The following is a 19826-nucleotide window of genomic DNA, read 5'->3' as shown; positions in this document are numbered from 1 at the left end:
TGCTGTAAGCAAGCACATTCTCATTCAATGTTGCAAGATACTATGAAGGAACAAGTTTGTATAGGTATTTCAAAGATGCCCAGAACTGAGCTAAACGTTGTGTGTCTCCAACTCCTAGAAATAACTTCATGCCCCATCTCCCTTACTTTCAGCTAGTAAGGATCACATAATTTCTAACAAAGTTTTGACACAGATTCCCAATTCGGGCATTCAGAACATGTAGCACGTTGCTGTAAGCAAGCACATTCTCATTCAAAGTTGCAAGTTACTATGTAGGAACAAGTTTCTATAGGTATTTAAAAGATGCCCAGAATTCAGATAAACTTGGTATGTCTCCAACTCCTAGAAATAATTTCATTCCCCATCTCCCTTACTTCCAGCTAGTAAGGATCACATAATTCCTAACAAAGATTTGACACAGATTCCCAATTCGGGCATTCAGAACATATAGCACGTTGCTGTAAGCAAGCACATTCTCATTCAAAGTTGCAAGTTACTATGTAGGAACAAGTTTGTATAAGTATTTCAAAGATGCCCAGAACTGAGCTAAACGTTGTAAATCTCCAACTCCTAGAAATAACTTCATGCCCCATCTCCCTTACTTCCAGCTAGTAAGGATCACATAATTCCTAACAATGTTTTGACACAGATTCCCAATTCGGGCATTCAGAACATATAGCACGTTGCTGTAAGCAAGCACATTCTCATTCAAAGTTGCAAGTTACTATGTAGGAACAAGTTTGTATAGGTATTTCAAAGATGCCCAGAATTGAGCTAAACGTTGTATGTCTCCAACTCCTAGAAATAACTTCATACCCCATCTCGCTTACTTCCAGCTTGTAAGGATCACATAATTCCTAACAAAGTTTTGACACAGATTCCCAATTTGGGCATTCAGAACATATAGCACGTTGCTGTAAGCAAGCACATTCTCATTCAAAGTTGCAAGTTACTATGTAGGAACAAGTTTGTATAGGTATTTCAAAGTTGCCAGAACTGAGCTAAACTTGGAATGAGTCCAACTCCTAGAAATAACTTCATGCCCCATCTCCCTTACTTCTAGCTAGTAAGGATCACATAATTCCTAACAAAGTTTTTACAGAGATTCCCAATTCGGGCATTCAGAACATATAGCACGTTGCTGTAAGCAAGCACATTCTCATTCAAAGTTGCAAGTTACTATGTAGGAACAAGTTTGTATAGGTATTTCAAAGATGCCTAGAACTGAGCTGAACGTTGTATGTCTCCAACTCCTAGAAATAACTTCATGCCCCAACTCCCTTACTTCCAGCTAGTAAGGATCACATAATTCCTAACAAAGTTTTGACACAGATTCCCAATTCGGGCATTCAGAACATATAGCACGTTGCTGTAAGCTAGCACATTCTCATTCAAAGTTGAAAGTTACTATGTAGGAACAAGTTTGTATAGGTATTTCAAAGATGCCCAGAACTGAGCTAAACTTGGAATGTGTCCAACTCCTAGAAATAACTTCATGCCCCATCTCTCTTACTTCCAGCTAGTAAGGATAACATAATTCCTAACAAAGTTTTGACACAGATTCCCAATTCGGGCATTCAGAACATATAGCACGTTGCTGCAAGCAAGCACATTCTCATTAGAAGATGCAAGTTACTATGTAGGAACAAGTTTGTATAGGTATTTCAAAGATGCCCAGAACTGAGCTAAACGTTGTATGTCTCCAACTCCTAGAAATAACTTCATGCCCCATCTCCCTTACTTCCAGCTAGTAGGGATCACATAATCTCTAACAAAGTTTTGACAGAGATTCCCAATTCGGGCATTCAGAACATATAGCACGTTGCTGTAAGTAAGCACATTCTCATTCAAAGTTGCAAGTTACTATGTAGGAACACGTTTGTATAGGTATTTCAAAGATGCCCAGAACTGAGCTAAACATGGTATGTCTCCAACTCCTAGAAATAACTTCATGCCCCATCTCCCTTACTTCCAGCTAGTAAGGATCACATAATTCCTAACAAAGTTTTGACACAAATTCCCAATTCGGGCATTCAGAACATATAGCACGTTGCTGTAAGCAAGCACATTCTCATTCAAAGTTGCAAGTTACTATGTAGGAACAAGTTTGTATAGGTATTTCAAAGATGCCCAGAACTGAGCTAAACTTGGTATGTCTCCAACTCCTAAAAATGACTTCATACCCCGTCTCCCTTACTTCCAGCTAGTAAGGATCACATAATTCCTAACAAAGTTTTGACACAGATTCCCAATTCGGGCATTCAGAACATATAGCACGTTGCTGTAAGCAAGCACATTCTCATTCAAAGTTGCAAGTTACTATGTAGGAACAAGTTTGTATAGGTATTTCAAAGATGCCCAGAACTGAGCTAAACTTGGTATGTCTCCAACTCCTAGAAATGACTTCATTCCCCATCTCCCTTACTTCCAGCTAGTAAGGATCACATAATTCCTAACAAAGTTTTGACACAGATTCCCAATTCGGGCATTCAGAACATATAGCACGTTGCTGTAAGAAAGCACATTCTCATTCAAAGTTGCAAGTTACTATGTAGGAACAAGTTTGTATAGGTATTTCAAAGATGCCCAGAACTGAGCTAAACGTTGTATGTCTCCAACTCCTAGAAATAACTTCATGCCCCATCTCCCTTACTTCCAGCTAGTAAGGATCACATAATTCCTAACAAAGTTTTGACAGAGATTCCCAATTCGGGCATTCGTAACATATAGCACGTTGCTGTAAGCAAGCACATTCTCATTCAAAGTTGCAAGTTACTATGTAGGAACAAGTTTGTATAGGTATTTCAAAGATGCCCAGAACTGAGCTAAACTTGGAATGTGTCCAACTCCTAGAAATAACTTCATGCCCCATCTCTCTTACTTCCAGCTAGTAAGGATAACATAATTCCTAACAAAGTTTTGACACAGATTCCCAATTCGGGCATTCAGAACATATAGCACGTTGCTGCAAGCAAGCACATTCTCATTAGAAGATGCAAGTTACTATGTAGGAACAAGTTTGTATAGGTATTTCAAAGATGCCCAGAACTGAGCTAAACGTTGTATGTCTCCAACTCCTAGAAATAACTTCATGCCCCATCTCCCTTACTTCCAGCTAGTAGGGATCACATAATCTCTAACAAAGTTTTGACAGAGATTCCCAATTCGGGCATTCAGAACATATAGCACGTTGCTGTAAGTAAGCACATTCTCATTCAAAGTTGCAAGTTACTATGTAGGAACAAGTTTGTATAGGTATTTCAAAGATGCCCAGAACTGAGCTAAACTTGGTATGTCTCCAACTCCTAAAAATGACTTCATACCCCGTCTCCCTTACTTCCAGCTAGTAAGGATCACATAATTCCTAACAAAGTTTTGACACAGATTCCCAATTCGGGCATTCAGAACATATAGCACGTTGCTGTAAGCAAGCACATTCTCATTCAAAGTTGCAAGTTACTATGTAGGAACAAGTTTGTATAGGTATTTCAAAGATGCCCAGAACTGAGCTAAACTTGGTATGTCTCCAACTCCTAGAAATGACTTCATGCCCCATCTCCCTTACTTCCAGCTAGTAAGGATCACATAATTCCTAACAAAGTTTTGACACAGATTCCCAATTCGGGCATTCAGAACATATAGCACGTTTCTGTAAGAAAGCACATTCTCATTCAAAGCTGCAAGTTACTATGTAGGAACAAGTTTGTATAGGTATTTCAAAGATGCCCAGAACTGAGCTAAATGTTGTATGTCTCCAACTCCTAGAAATAACTTCATGCCCCATCTCCCTTACTTCCAGCTAGTAAGGATCACATAATTCCTAACAAAGTTTTGACAGAGATTCCCAATTCGGGCATTCGTAACATATAGCACGTTGCTGTAAGCAAGCACATTCTCATTCAAAGTTGCAAGTTACTATGTAGGAACAAGTTTGTATAGGTATTTCAAAGATGCCCAGAACTGAGCTAAACCTTGTGTGTCTCCAACTCCTAGAAATAACTTCATGCCCCATCTCCCTTACTTCCAGCTAGTAAGGATCACATAATTCCTAACAAAGTTTTAACAGAGATTCCCAATTCGGGCATTCAGAACATATAGCACGTTGCTGTAAGCAAGCACATTCTCATTCAAAGTTGCAAGTTACTATGTAGGAACAAGTTTCTATAGGTATTTCAAAGATGCCCAGAATTCAGATAAACTTGGTATGTCTCCAACTCCTAGAAATAATTTCATTCCCCATCTCCCTTACTTCCAGCTAGTAAGGATCACATAATTCCTAACAAAGTTTTGACACAGATTCCCAATTCGGGCATTAAGAACATATAGCACGTTGCTGTAAGCAAGCACATTCTCATTCAAAGTTGCAAGTTACTATGTAGGAACAAGTTTGTATAAGTATTTCAAAGATGCCCAGAACTGAGCTAAACGTTGTAAGTCTCCAACTCCTAGAAATAACTTCATGCCCCATCTCCCTTACTTCCAGCTAGTAAGGATCACATAATTCCTAACAATGTTTTGACACAGATTCCCAATTCGGGCATTCAGAACATATAGCACGTTGCTGTAAGCAAGCGCATTCTCATTCAAAGTTGCAAGTTACTATGTAGGAACAAGTTTGTATAGGTATTTCAAAGATGCCCATAATTGAGCTAAACGTTGTATGTCTCCAACTCCTAGAAATAACTTCATGCCCCATCTCCCTTACTTCCAGCTTGTAAGGATCACATAATTCCTAACAAGGTTTTGACACAGATTCCCAATTTGGGCATTCAGAACATATAGCACGTTGCTGTAAGCAAGCACATTCTCATTCAAAGTTGCAAGTTACTATGTAGGAACAAGTTTGTATAGGTATTTCAAAGTTGCCAGAACTGAGCTAAACTTGGAATGAGTCCAACTCCTAGAAATAACTTCATGCCCCATCTCCCTTACTTCTAGCTAGTAAGGATCACATAATTCCTAACAAAGTTTCTACAGAGATTCCCAATTCGGGCATTCAGAACATATAGCACGTTGCTGTAAGCAAGCACATTCTCATTCAAAGTTGCAAGTTACTATGTAGGAACAAGTTTGTATAGGTATTTCAAAGATGCCCAGAACTGAGCTGAACGTTGTATATCTCCAACTCCTAGAAATAACTTCATGCCCCAACTCCCTTACTTCCAGCTAGTAAGGATCACATAATTCCTAACAAAGTTTTGACACAGATTCCCAATTCGGGCATTCAGAACATATAGCACGTTGCTGTAAGCTAGCACATTCTCATTCAAAGTTGCAAGTTACTATGTAGGAACAAGTTTGTATAGGTATTTCAAAGATGCCCAGAACTGAGCTAAACTTGGAATGTGTCCAACTCCTAGAAATAACTTCATGCCCCATCTCTCTTACTTCCAGCTAGTAAGGATAACATAATTCCTAACAAAGTTTTGACACAGATTCCCAATTCGGGCATTCAGAACATATAGCACGTTGCTGCAAGCAAGCACATTCTCATTAAAAGATGCAAGTTACTATGTAGGAACAAGTTTGTATAGGTATTTCAAAGATGCCCAGAACTGAGCTAAACGTTGTATGTCTCCAACTCCTAGAAATAACTTCATGCCCCATCTCCCTTACTTCCAGCTAGTAGGGATCACATAATCTCTAACAAAGTTTTGACAGAGATTCCCAATTCGGGCATTCAGAATATATAGCACGTTGCTGTAAGCAAGCACATTCTCATTCAAAGTTGCAAGTTACTATGTAGGAACAAGTTTGTATAGGTATTTCAAAGATGCCCAGAACTGAGCTAAACATGGTATGTCTCCAACTCCTAGAAATAACTTCATGCCCCATCTCCCTTACTTCCAGCTAGTAAGGATCACATAATTCCTAACAAAGTTTTGACACAAATTCCCAATTCGGGCATTCAGAACATATAGCACGTTGCTGTAAGCAAGCACATTCTCATTCAAAGTTGCAAGTTACTATGTAGGAACAAGTTTGTATAAGTATTTCAAAGATGCCCAGAACTAAGCTAAACGTTGTAAGTCTCCAACTCCTAGAAATATCTTCATGCCCCATCTCCCTTACTTCCAGCTAGTAAGGATCACATATCCTAACAATGTTTTGACACAGATTCCCAATTCGGGCATTCAGAACATATAGCACGTTGCTGTAAGCAAGCACATTCTCATTCAAAGTTGCAAGTTACTATGTAGGAACAAGTTTGTATAGGTATTTCAAAGATGCCCAGAATTGAGCTAAACGTTGTATGTCTCCAACTCCTAGAAATAACTTCATGCCCCATCTCCCTTACTTCCAGCTTGTAAGGATCACATAATTCCTAACAAAGTTTTGACACAGATTCCCAATTTGGGCATTCAGAACATATAGCACGTTGCTGTAAGCAAGCACATTCTCATTCAAAGTTGCAAGTTACTACGTAGGAACAAGTTTGTATAGGTATTTCAAAGATGCCCAATACTGAGCTAAACTTGGAATGTGTCCAACTCCTAAAAATAACTTCATGCCCCATCTCCCTTACTTCTAGCTAGTAAGGATCACATAATTCCTAACAAAGTTTTGACACAGATTCCCAATTCGGGCATTCAGAACATATAGCACGTTGCTGTAAGCAAGCACATTCTCATTCAAAGTTGCAAGTTACTATGTAGGAACAAGTTTGTATAGGTATTTCAAAGATGCCCAGAACTGAGCTAAACTTGGTATGTCTCCAACTCCTAGAAATAACTTCATGCCCCATCTCCCTTACTTCCAGCTAGTAAGGATCACATAATTCCTAACAAAGTTTTGACACAGATTCCCAATTCGGGCATTCAGAGCATATAGCACGTTGCTGTAAGCAAGCACATTCTCATTCAAAGTTGCAAGTTACTATGTAGGAACAAGTTTGTATAGGTATTTCAAAGATGTCCAGAACTGTGCTAAACGTTGTGTGTCTCCAACTCCTAGAAATAACTTCATGCCCCATCTCCCTTACTTCCAGCTAGTAAGGATCACATAATTTCTAACAAAGTTTTGACACAGATTCCCAATTCGGGCATTCAGAACATGTAGCACGTTGCTGTAAGCAAGCACATTCTCATTCAAAGTTGCAAGTTACTATGTAGCAACAAGTTTGTATAGGTATTTCAAAGATGCCCAGAATTGAGATAAACTTGGTATGTCTCCAACTCCTAGAAATAATTTCATTCCCCATCTCCCTTACTTCCAGCTAGTAAGGATCACATAATTCCTAACAAAGTTTTGACACAGATTCCCAATTCGGGCATTCAGAACATATAGCACGTTGCTGTAAGCAAGCACATTCTCATTCAAAGTTGCAAGTTACTATGTAGGAACAAGTTTGTATAAGTATTTCAAAGATGCCCAGATCTGAGCTAAACGTTGTAAGTCTCCAACTCCTAGAAATAACTTCATGCCCCATCTCCCTTACTTCCAGCTAGTAAGGATCACATAATTCCTAACAAAGTTTTGACACAGATTCCCAATTCGGGCATTCAGAACATATAGCACGTTGCTGTAAGCAAGCACATTCTCATTCAAAGTTGCAAGTTACTATGTAGGAACAATTTCGTATAGGTATTTCAAAGATGCCCAGAACTGAGCTACACGTTGTGTGTCTCCAAGTCCTAGAAATAACTTCATGCCCCATCTCCCTTACTTCCAGCTAGTAAGGATCACATAATTTCTAACAAAGTTTTAACACAGATTCCCAATTCGGGCATTCAGAACATATAGCACGTTGCTGTAAGCAAGCACATTGTCATTCAAAGTTGCAAGTTACTATGTAGGAACAAGTTTGTATAGGTATTTCAAAGATGCCCAGAACTGAGCTAAACTTGGAATGTGTCCAACTCCTAGAAATAACTTCATGCCACATCTCCCTTACTTTTAGCTAGTAAGGATCACATAATTCCTAACAAAGTTTTGACAGAGATTCCCAATTCGGGCATTCAGAACATATAGCACGTTGCTGTAAGCAAGCACATTCTCATTCAAAGTTGCAAGTTACTATGTAGGAACAAGTTTGTATAGGTATTTCAAAGATGCCCAGAACTGAGCTAAACGTTGTATGTCTCCAACTCCTAGAAATAACTTCATGCCCCATCTCCTTACTTCCAGCTAGTAAGGATCACATAATTCCTAACAAAGTTTTGACACAGATTCCCAATTCGGGCATTCAGAACATATAGCACGTTGCTGTAAGCAAGCACATTCTCATTCAAAGTTGCAAGTTACTATGTAGGAAAAAGTTTGTATAGGTTTTTCAAAGATGCCCAGAACTGAGCTAAACTTGGTATGTCTCCAACTCCTAAAAATGACTTCATACCCCATCTCCCTTACTTCCAGCTAGTAAGGATCACATAATTCCTAACCAAGATTTGACACAGATTCCCAATTCGGGCATTCAGAACATATAGCACGTTGCTGTAAGCAAGCACATTCTCATTCAAAGTTGCAAGTTACTATGTAGGAACAAGTTTGTATAGGTATTTCAAAGATGCCCAGAACTGAGCTAAACTTGGTATGTCTCCAACTCCTAGAAATGACTTCATGCACCATCTCCCTTACTTCCAGCTAGTAAGGATCACATAATTCCTAACAAAGTTTTGACACAGATTCCCAATTCGGGCATTCAGAACATATAGCACGTTGCTGTAAGTAAGCACATTCTCATTCAAAGTTGCAAGTTACTATGTAGGAACAAGTTTGTATAGGTATTTGAAAGATGCCCAGAACTGAGCTAAACTTGGTATGTGTCCAACCTTTAGAAATAACTTCATGCCCCATCTCCCTTACTTCCAGATAGTAAGGATCACATAATTCCTAACAAAGTTTTGACACAGATTCCCAATTCGGGCATTCAGAACATATAGCACGTTGCTGTAAGCAAGCACATTCTCATTCAAAGTTGCAAGTTACTATGTAGGAACAAGTTTGTATAGGTATTTCAAAGATGCCCAGAACTGAGCTAAACGTTGTATGTCTCCAACTCCTAGAAATAACTTCATGCCCCATCTCCCTGACTTCCAGCTAGTAAGGATCACATAATTCCTAACAAAATTTTGACAAAGATTCCCAATTCGGGCATTCATAACATATAGCACGTTGCTGTAAGCAAGCACATTCTCATTCAAAGTTGCAAGTTACTATGTAGGAACAAGTTTGTATAGGTATTTCAAAGATGCCCAGAACTGAGCTAAACGTTGTGTGTCTCCAACTCCTAGAAATAACTTCATGCCCCATCTCCCTTACTTCCAGCTAGTAAGGATCACATAATTTCTAACAAAGTTTTGACACAGATTCCCAATTCGGGCATTCAGAACATGTAGCACGTTGCTGTAAGCAAGCACATTCTCATTCAAAGTTGCAAGTTACTATGTAGGAACAAGTTTGTATAGGTATTTCAAAGATGCCCAGAACTGAGCTAAACGTTGTATGTCTCCAACTCCTAGAAATAATTTGATTCCCCATCTCCCTTACTTCCAGCTAGTAAGGATCACATAATTCCTAACAAAGTTTTGACACAGATTCCCAATTCGGGCATTCAGAACATATAGCACGTTGCTGTAAGCAAGCACATTCTCATTCAAAGTTGCAAGTTACTATGTAGGAACAAGTTTGTGTAAGTATTTCAAAGATGCCCAGAACTGAGCTAAACGTTGTAAGTCTCCAACTCCTAGAAATAACTTCATGCCCCATCTCCCTTACTTCCAGCTAGTAAGGATCACATAATTCCTAACAATGTTTTGACACAGATTCCCAATTCGGGCATTCAGAACATATAGCACGTTGCTGTAAGCAAGCACATTCTCATTCAAAGTTGCAAGTTACTATGTAGGAACAAGTTTGTATAGGTATTTCAAAGATGCCCAGAATTGAGCTAAACGTTGTATGTCTCCAACTCCTAGAAATAACTTCATGCCCCATCTCCCTTACTTCCAGCTTGTAAGGATCACATAATTCCTAACAATGTTTTGACACAGATTCCCAATTTGGGCATTCAGAACATATAGCACGTTGCTGTAAGCAAGCACATTCTCATTCAAAGTTGCAAGTTACTATGTAGGAACAAGTTTGTATAGGTATTTCAAAGATGCCCAGAAGTGAGCTAAACTTGGAATGTGTCCAACTCCTAAAAATAACTTCATGCCCCATCTCCCTTACTTCTAGCTAGTAAGGATCACATAATTCCTAACAAAGTTTTAACAGAGATTCCCAATTCGGGCATTCAGAACATATAGCACGTTGCTGTAAGCAAGCACATTCTCATTCAAAGTTGCAAGTTACTATGTAGGAACAAGTTTGTATAGGTATTTCAAAGATGCCCAGAACTGAGCTGAACGTTGTATGTCTCCAACTCCTAGAAATAACTTCATGCCCCATCTCCCTTACTTCCAGCTAGTAAGGATCACATAATTCCTAACAAAGTTTTGACACAGATTCCCAATTCGGGCATTCAGAACATATAGCACGTTGCTGTAAGCTAGCACTTTCTCATTCAATGTTGCAAGTTACTATGTAGGAACAAGTTTGTATAGGTATTTCAAAGATGCCCAGAACTGAGCTAAACTTGGAATGTGTCCAACTCCTAGAAATAACTTCATGCCTCATCTCTCTTACTTCCAGCTAGTAAGGATAACATAATTCCTAACAAAGTTTTGACACAGATTCCCAATTCGGGCATTCAGAACATATAGCACGTTGCTGTAAGCAAGCACATTCTCATTCAAAGTTGCAAGTTACTATGTAGGAACAAGTTTGTATAGGTATTTCAAAGATGCCCAGAACTGAGCTAAACTTGGTATGTCTCCAACTCCTATAAATAACTTCATGCCCCATCTCCCTTACTTCCAGCTAGTAAGCATCACATAATTCCTAACAAAGTTTTGACACAGATTCCCAATTCGGGCATTCAGAGCATATAGCACGTTGCTGTAAGCAAGCACATTCTCATTCAAAGTTGCAAGTTACTATGTAGGAACAAGTTTGTATAGGTATTTCAAAGATGCCCAGAACTGAGCTAAACGTTGTGTGTCTCCAACTCCTAGAAATAACTTCATGCCCCATCTCCCTTACTTCCAGCTAGTAAGGATCACATAATTTCTAACAAAGTTTTGACACAGATTCCCAATTCGGGCATTCAGAACATGTAGCACGTTGCTGTAAGCAAGCACATTCTCATTCAAAGTTGCAAGTTACTATGTAGGAACAAGTTTGTATAGGTATTTCAAAGATGCCCAGAATTGAGATAAAGTTGGTATGTCTCCAACTCCTAGAAATAATTTCATTCCCCATCTCCCTTACTTCCAGCTAGTAAGGATCACATAATTCCTAACAAAGTTTTGACACAGATTCCCAATTCGGGCATTCAGAACATATAGCACGTTGCTGTAAGCAAGCACATTCTCATTCAAAGTTGCAAGTTACTATGTAGGAACAAGTTTGTATAGGTATTTCAAAGATGCCCAGAATTGAGCTAAACGTTGTATGTCTCCAACTCCTAGAAATAACTTTATGCCCCATCTCCCTTACTTCCAGCTTGTAAGGATCACATAATTCCTAACAAAGTTTTGACACAGATTCCCAATTTGGGCATTCAGAACATATAGCACGTTGCTGTAAGCAAGCACATTCTCATTCTAAGTTGCAAGTTACTATGTAGGAACAAGTTTGTATAGGTATTTCAAAGATGCCCAGAAGTGAGCTAAACTTGGAATGTGTCCAACTCCTAAAAATAACTTCATGCCCCATCTCCCTTACTTCTAGCTAGTAAGGATCACATAATTCCTAACAAAGTTTTTACAGAGATTCCCAATTCGGGCATTCAGAACATATAGCACGTTGCTGTAAGCAAGCACATTCTCATTCAAAGTTGCAAGTTACTATGTAGGAACAAGTTTGTATAGGTATTTCAAAGATGCCCAGAACTGAGCTGAACGTTGTATGTCTCCAACTCCTAGAAATAACTTCATGCCCCATCTCCCTTACTTCCAGCTAGTAAGGATCTCATAATTCCTAAAAAAGTTTTGACACAGATTCCCAATTCGGGCATTCAGAACATATAGCACGTTGCTGTAAGCTAGCACATTCTCATTCAATGTTGCAAGTTACTATGTAGGAACAAGTTTGTATAGGTATTTCAAAGATGCCCAGAACTGAGCGAAACTTGGAATGTGTCCAACTCCTAGAAATAACTTCATGCCTCATCTCTCTTACTTCCAGCTAGTAAGGATAACATAATTCCTAACAAAGTTTTGACACAGATTCCCAATTCGGGCATTCAGAACATATAGCACGTTGCTGTAAGCAAGCACATTCTCATTCAAAGTTGCAAGTTACTATGTAGGAACAAGTTTGTATAGGTATTTCAAAGATGCCCAGAACTGAGCTAAACGTTGTATGTCTCCAACTCCTAGAAATAACTTCATGCCCCATCTCCCTTACTTCCAGCTAGTAAGGATCACATAATTCCTAACAAAGTTTTGACACAGATTCCCAATTCGGTCATTCAGAACATATAGCACGTTGCTGTAAGCAAGCACATTCTCATTCAAAGTTGCAAGTTACTATGTAGGAACAAGTTTGTATAGGTATTTCAAAGATGCCCAGAACTGAGCTAAACTTGGAATGTGTCCAACTCCTAGAAATAACTTCATGCCCCATCTCTCTTACTTCCAGCTAGTAAGGATAACATAATTCCTAACAAAGTTTTGACACAGATTCCCAATTCGGGCATTCAGAACATATAGCACGTTGCTGCAAGCAAGCACATTCTCATTAGAAGATGCAAGTTACTATGTAGGAACAAGTTTGTATAGGTATTTCAAAGATGCCCAGAACTGAGCTAAACGTTGTATGTCTCCAACTCCTAGAAATAACTTCATGCCCCATCTCCCTTACTTCCAGCTAGTGGGGATCACATAATTTCTAACAAAGTTTTGACAGAGATTCCCAATTCGGGCATTCAGAACATATAGCACGTTGCTGTAAGCAAGCACATTCTCATTCAAAGTTGCAAGTTACTATGTAGGAACAAGTTTGTATAGGTATTTCAAAGATGCCCAGAACTGAGCTAAACATGGTATGTCTCCAACTCCTAGAAATAACTTCATGCCCCATCTCCCTTACTTCCAGCTAGTAAGGATCACATAATTCCTAACAAAGTTTTGACACAAATTCCCAATTCGGGCATTCAGAACATATAGCACGTTGCTGTAAGCAAGCACATTCTCATTCAAAGTTGCAAGTTACTATGTAGGAACAAGTTTGTATAGGTATTTCAAAGATGCCCAGAACTGAGCTAAACTTGGCATGTCTCCAACTCCTAAAAATGACTTCATACCCTGTCTCCCTTACTTCCAGCTAGTAAGGATCACATAATTCCTAACAAAGTTTTGACACAGATTCCCAATTCGGGCATTCAGAACATATAGCACGTTGCTGTAAGCAAGCACATTCTCATTCAAAGTTGCAAGTTACTATGTAGGAACAAGTTTGTATAGGTATTTCAAAGATGCCCAGAACTGAGCTAAACTTGTTATGTCTCCAACTCCTAGAAATGACTTCATGCCCCATCTCCCTTACTTCCAGCTAGTAAGGATCACATAATTCCTAACCAAGTTTTGACACAGATTCCCAATTCGGGCATTCAGAACATATAGCACGTTGCTGTAAGCAAGCACATTCTCATTCAAAGTTGCAAGTTACTATGTAGGAACAAGTTTGTATAGGTATTTCAAAGATGCCCAGAACTGAGCTAAACGTTGTGTGTCTCCAACTCCTAGAAATAACTTCATGCACCATCTCCCTTACTTCCAGCTAGTAAGGATCACATAATTCCTAACAAAGTTTTGACACAGATTCCCAATTCGGGCATTCAGAACATATAGCACGTTGCTGTAAGTAAGCACATTCTCATTCAAAGTTGCAAGTTACTATGTAGGAACAAGTTTGTATAGGTATTTGAAAGATGCCCAGAACTGAGCTAAACTTGTTATGTGTCCAACCTTTAGAAATAACTTCATGCCCCATCTCCCTTACTTCCAGCTAGTAAGGATCACATAATTCCTAACAAAGTTTTGACACAGATTCCCAATTCGGGCATTCAGAACATATAGCACGTTACTGTAAGCAAGCACATTCTCATTCAAAGTTGCAAGTTACTATGTAGGAACAAGTTTGTATAGGTATTTCAAAGATGCCCAGAACTGAGCTAAACGTTGTATGTCTCCAACTCCTAGAAATAACTTCATGCCCCATCTCCCTTACTTCCAGCTAGTAAGGATCACATAATTCCTAACAAAGTTTTGACAGAGATTCCCAATTCGGGCATTCATAACATATAGCACGTTGCTGTAAGCAAGCACATTCTCATTCAAAGTTGCAAGTTACTATGTAGGAACAAGTTTGTATAGGTATTTCAAAGATGCCCAGAACTGAGCTAAACGTTGTGTGTCTCCAACTCCTAGAAATAACTTCATGCCCCATCTCCCTTACTTCCAGCTAGTAAGGATCACATAATTTCTAACAAAGTTTTGACACAGATTCCCAATTCGGGCATTCAGAACATGTAGCACGTTGCTGTAAGCAAGCACATTCTCATTCAAAGTTGCAAGTTACTATGTAGGAACAAGTTTGTATAGGTATTTCAAAGATGCCCAGAATTGAATTAACTTGGTATGTCTCCAACTCCTAGAAATAATTTCATTCCCCATCTCCCTTACTTCCAGCTAGTAAGGATCACATAATTCCTAACAAAGTTTTGACACAGATTCCCAATTCGGGCATTCAGAACATATAGCACGTTGCTGTAAGCAAGCACATTCTCATTCAAAGTTGCAAGTTACTATGTAGGAACAAGTTTGTATAAGTATTTCAAAGATGCCCGGAACTGAGCTAAACGTTGTAAGTCTCCAACTCCTAGAAATAACTTCATGCCCCATCTCCCTTACTTCCAGCTAGAAAGGATCACATAATTCCTAACAATGTTTTGACACAGATTCCCAATTCGGGCATTCAGAACATATAGCACGTTGCTGTAAGCAAGCACATTCTCATTCAAAGTTGCAAGTTACTATGTAGGAACAAGTTTGTATAGGTATTTGAAAGATGCCCAGAATTGAGCTAAACGTTGTATGTCTCCAACTCCTAGAAATAACTTCATGCCCCATCTCCCTTACTTCCAGCTTGTAAGGATCACATAATTCCTAACAAAGTTTTGACACAGATTCCCAATTTGGGCATTCAGAACATATAGCACGTTGCTGTAAGCAAGCACATTCTCATTCAAAGTTGCAAGTTACTATGTAGGAACAAGTTTGTATAGGTATTTCAAAGATGCCCAGAAGTGAGCTAAACTTGGAATGTGTCCAACTCCTAAAAATAACTTCATGCCCCATCTCCCTTACTTCTGGCTAGTAAGGATCACATAATTCCTAACAAAGTTTTAACAGAGATTCCCAATTCGGGCATTCAGAACATATAGCACGTTGCTGTAAGCAAGCACATTCTCATTCAAAGTTGCAAGTTACTATGTAGGAACAAGTTTGTATAGGTATTTCAAAGATGCCCAGAACTGAGCTGAACGTTGTATGTCTCCAACTCCTAGAAATAACTTCATGCCCCATCTCCCTTACTTCCAGCTAGTAAGGATCACATAATTCCTAACAAAGTTTTGACACAGATTCCCAATTCGGGCATTCAGAACATATAGCACGTTGCTGTAAGCTAGCACATTCTCATTCAATGTTGCAAGTTACTATGTAGGAACAAGTTTGTATAGGTATTTCAAAGATGCCCAGAACTGAGCTAAACTTGGAATGTGTCCAACTCCTAGAAATAACTTCATGCCTCATCTCTCTTACTTCCAGCTAGTAAGGATAACATAATTCCTAACAAAGTTTTGACACAGATTCCCAATTCGGGCATTCAGAACATATAGCACGTTGCTGTAAGCAAGCACATTCTCATTCAAAGTTGCAAGTTACTATGTAGGAACAAGTTTGTATAGGTATTTCAAAGATGCCCAGAACTGAGCTAAACGTTGTATGTCTCCAACTCCTAGAAATAACTTCATGCCCCATCTCCCTTACTTCCAGATAGTAAGGATCACATAATTCCTAACAAAGTTTTGACACAGATTCCCAATTCGGTCATTCAGAACATATAGCACGTTGCTGTAAGCAAGCACATTCTCATTCAAAGTTGCAAGTTACTATGTAGGAACAAGTTTGTATAGGTATTTCAAAGATGCCCAGAACTGAGCTAAACATTTTATGTCTCCAACTCCTAGAAATAACTTCATGCCCCATCTTCCTTACTTCCAGGTAGTAAGGATCACATAATTCCTAACAAAGTTTTGACACAGATTCCCAATTCGGGCATTCAGAACATATAGCACGTTGCTGTAAGCAAGCACATTCTCATTCAAAGTTGCAAGTTACTATGTAGGAACAAGTTTGTATATGTATTTCAAAGATGCCCAGAACTGAGCTAAACTTGGTATGTCTCCAACTCCTACAAATAACTTCATGCCCCATCTCCCTTACTTCCAGCTAGTAAGCATCACATAATTCCTAACAAAGTTTTGACACAGATTCCCAATTCGGGCATTCAGAGCATATAGCACGTTGCTGTAAGCAAGCACATTCTCATTCAAAGTTGCAAGTTACTATGTAGGAAGAAGTTTGTATAGGTATTTCAAAGATGCCCAGAACTGAGCTAAACGTTGTGTGTCTCCAACTCCTAGAAATAACTTCATGCCCCATCTCCCTTACTTCCAGCTAGTAAGGATCACATAATTTCTAACAAAGTTTTGACACAGATTCCCAATTCGGGCATTCAGAACATGTAGCACGTTGCTGTAAGCAAGCACATTCTCATTCAAAGTTGCAAGTTACTATGTAGGAACAAGTTTGTATAGGTATTTCAAAGATGCCCAGAATTGAGATAAACTTGGTATGTGTCCAACTCCTAGAAATAATTTCATTCCCCATCTCCCTTACTTCCAGCTAGTAAGGATCACATAATTCCTAACAAAGTTTTGACACAGATTCCCAATTCGGGCATTCAGAACATATAGCACGTTGCTGTAAGCAAGCACATTCTCATTCAAAGTTGCAAGTTACTATGTAGGAACAAGTTTGTATAAGTATTTCAAAGATGCCCAGATCTGAGCTAAACGTTGTAAGTCTCCAACTCCTAGAAATAACTTCATGCCCCATCTCCCTTACTTCCAGCTAGTAAGGATCACATAATTCCTAACAATGTTTTGACACAGATTCCCAATTCGGGCATTCAGAACATATAGCACGTTGCTGTAAGCAAGCACATTCTCATTCAAAGTTGCAAGTTACTATGTAGGAACAATTTCGTATAGGTATTTCAAAGATGTCCAGAACTGAGCTACACGTTGTGTGTCTCCAAGTCCTAGAAATAACTTCATGCCCCATCTCCCTTATTTCCAGCTAGTAAGGATCACATAATTTCTAACAAAGTTTTAACACAGATTCCCAATTCGGGCATTCAGAAAATGTAGCACGTTGCTGTAAGCAAGCACATTCTCATTCAAAGTTGCAAGTTACTATGTAGGAACAAGTTTGTATAGGTATTTCAAAGATGCCCAGAACTGAGATAAACTTGGTATGTCTCCAACTCCTAGAAATATCTTCATGCCCCGTCTCCTTTACTTCCAGCTAGTAAGGATCACATAATTCCTAACCAAGTTTTGACACAGATTCCCAATTCGGGCATTCAGAACATGTAGCACGTTGCTGTAAGCAAGCACATTCTCATTCAAAGTTGCAAGTTACTATGTAGGAACAAGTTTGTATAGGTATTTCAAAGATGCCCAGAATTGAGTTAAACTTGGTATGTCTCCAACTCCTAGAAATAATTTCATTCCCCATCTCCCTTACTTCCAGCTAGTAAGGATCACATAATTCCTAACAAAGTTTTTACAGAGATTCCCAATTCGGGCATTCAGAACATATAGCACGTTGCTGTAAGCAAGCACATTGTCATTCAAAGTTGCAAGTTACTATGTAGGAACAAGTTTGTATAGGTATTTCAAAGATGCCCAGAACTGAGCTAAACTTGGAATGTGTCCAACTCCTAGAAATAACTTCATGCCACATCTCCCTTACTTTTAGCTAGTAAGGATCACATAATTCCTAACAAAGTTTTGACAGAGATTCCCAATTCGGGCATTCAGAACATATAGCACGTTGCTGTAAGCAAGCACATTCTCATTCAAAGTTGCAAGTTACTATGTAGGAACAAGTTTGTATAGGTATTTGAAAGATGCCCAGAACTTAGCTGAACGTTGTATGTCTCCAACTCCTAGAAATAACTTCATGCCCCATCTCCCTTACTTCCAGCTAGTAAGGATGACATAATTCCTAACAAAGTTTTGACACAGATTCCCAATTCGGGCATTCAGAACATATAGCACGTTGCTGTAAGCTAGCACATTCTCATTCAAAGTTGCAAGTTAGTATGTAGGAACAAGTTTGTATAGGTATTTCAAAGATGCCCAGAACTGAGCTAAACTTGGTATGTTCCAACTGCTGAAAATAACTTCATGCCCCATCTCCCTTACTTCCAGCTAGTAAGGATCACATAATTCCTAACAAAGTTTTGACACAGATTCCCAATTCGGGCATTCAGAGCATATAGCACGTTGCTGTAAGCAAGCACATTCTCATTCAAAGTTGCAAGTTACTATGTAGGAACAAGTTTGTATAGGTATTTCAAAGATGCCCAGAACTGAGCTAAACGTTGTGTGTCTCCAACTCCTAGAAATAACTTCATGCCCCATCTCCCTTACTTCCAGCTAGTAAGGATCACATAATTTCTAACAAAGTTTTGACACAGATTCCCAATTCGGGCATTCAGAACATGTAGCACGTTGCTGTAAGCAAGCACATTCTCATTCAAAGTTGCAAGTTACTATGTATGAACAAGTTTGTATAGGTATTTCAAATATGCCCAGAATTGAGATACACTTGGTATGTCTCCAACTCCTAGAAATAATTTCATTCCCCATCTCCCTTACTTCCAGCTAGTAAGGATCACATAATTCCTAACAAAGTTTTGACACAGATTCCCAATTCGGGCATTCAGAACATATAGCACGTTGCTGTAAGCAAGCACATTCTCATTCAAAGTTGCAAGTTACTATGTAGGAACAAGTTTGTATAAGTAATTCAAAGATGCCCAGATCTGAGCTAAACGTTGTAAGTCTCCAACTCCTAGAAATAACTTCATGCCCCATCTCCCTTACTTCCAGCTAGTAAGGATCACATAATTTCTAACAAAGTTTTGACACAGATTCCCAATTCGGGCATTCAGAACATGTAGCACGTTGCTGTAAGCAAGCACATTCTCATTCAAAGTTGCAAGTTACTATGTAGGAACAAGTTTGTATAGGTATTTCAAAGATGCCCAGAACTGAGATAAACTTGGTATGTCTCCAACTCCTAGAAATATCTTCATGCCCCGTCTCCTTTACTTCCAGCTAGTAAGGATCACATAATTCCTAACCAAGTTTTGACACAGATTCCCAATTCGGGCATTCAGAACATGTAGCACGTTGCTGTAAGCAAGCACATTCTCATTCAAAGTTGCAAGTTACTATGTAGGAACAGGTTTGTATAGGTATTTCAAAGATGCCCAGAATTGAGATAAACTTGGTATGTCTCCAACTCCTAGAAATAATTTCATTCCCCATCTCCCTTACTTCCAGCTAGTAAGGATCACATAATTTCTAACAAAGTTTTGACACAGATTCCCAATTCGGGCATTCAGAACATATGGCA

Source organism: Diceros bicornis, chromosome 41, assembly GCF_020826845.1.
Source record: "Diceros bicornis minor isolate mBicDic1 chromosome 41, mDicBic1.mat.cur, whole genome shotgun sequence".
Classification (NCBI taxonomy): Eukaryota; Metazoa; Chordata; class Mammalia; order Perissodactyla; family Rhinocerotidae; genus Diceros; species Diceros bicornis.
Note: the sequence above shows the minus strand (reverse complement) of the source record.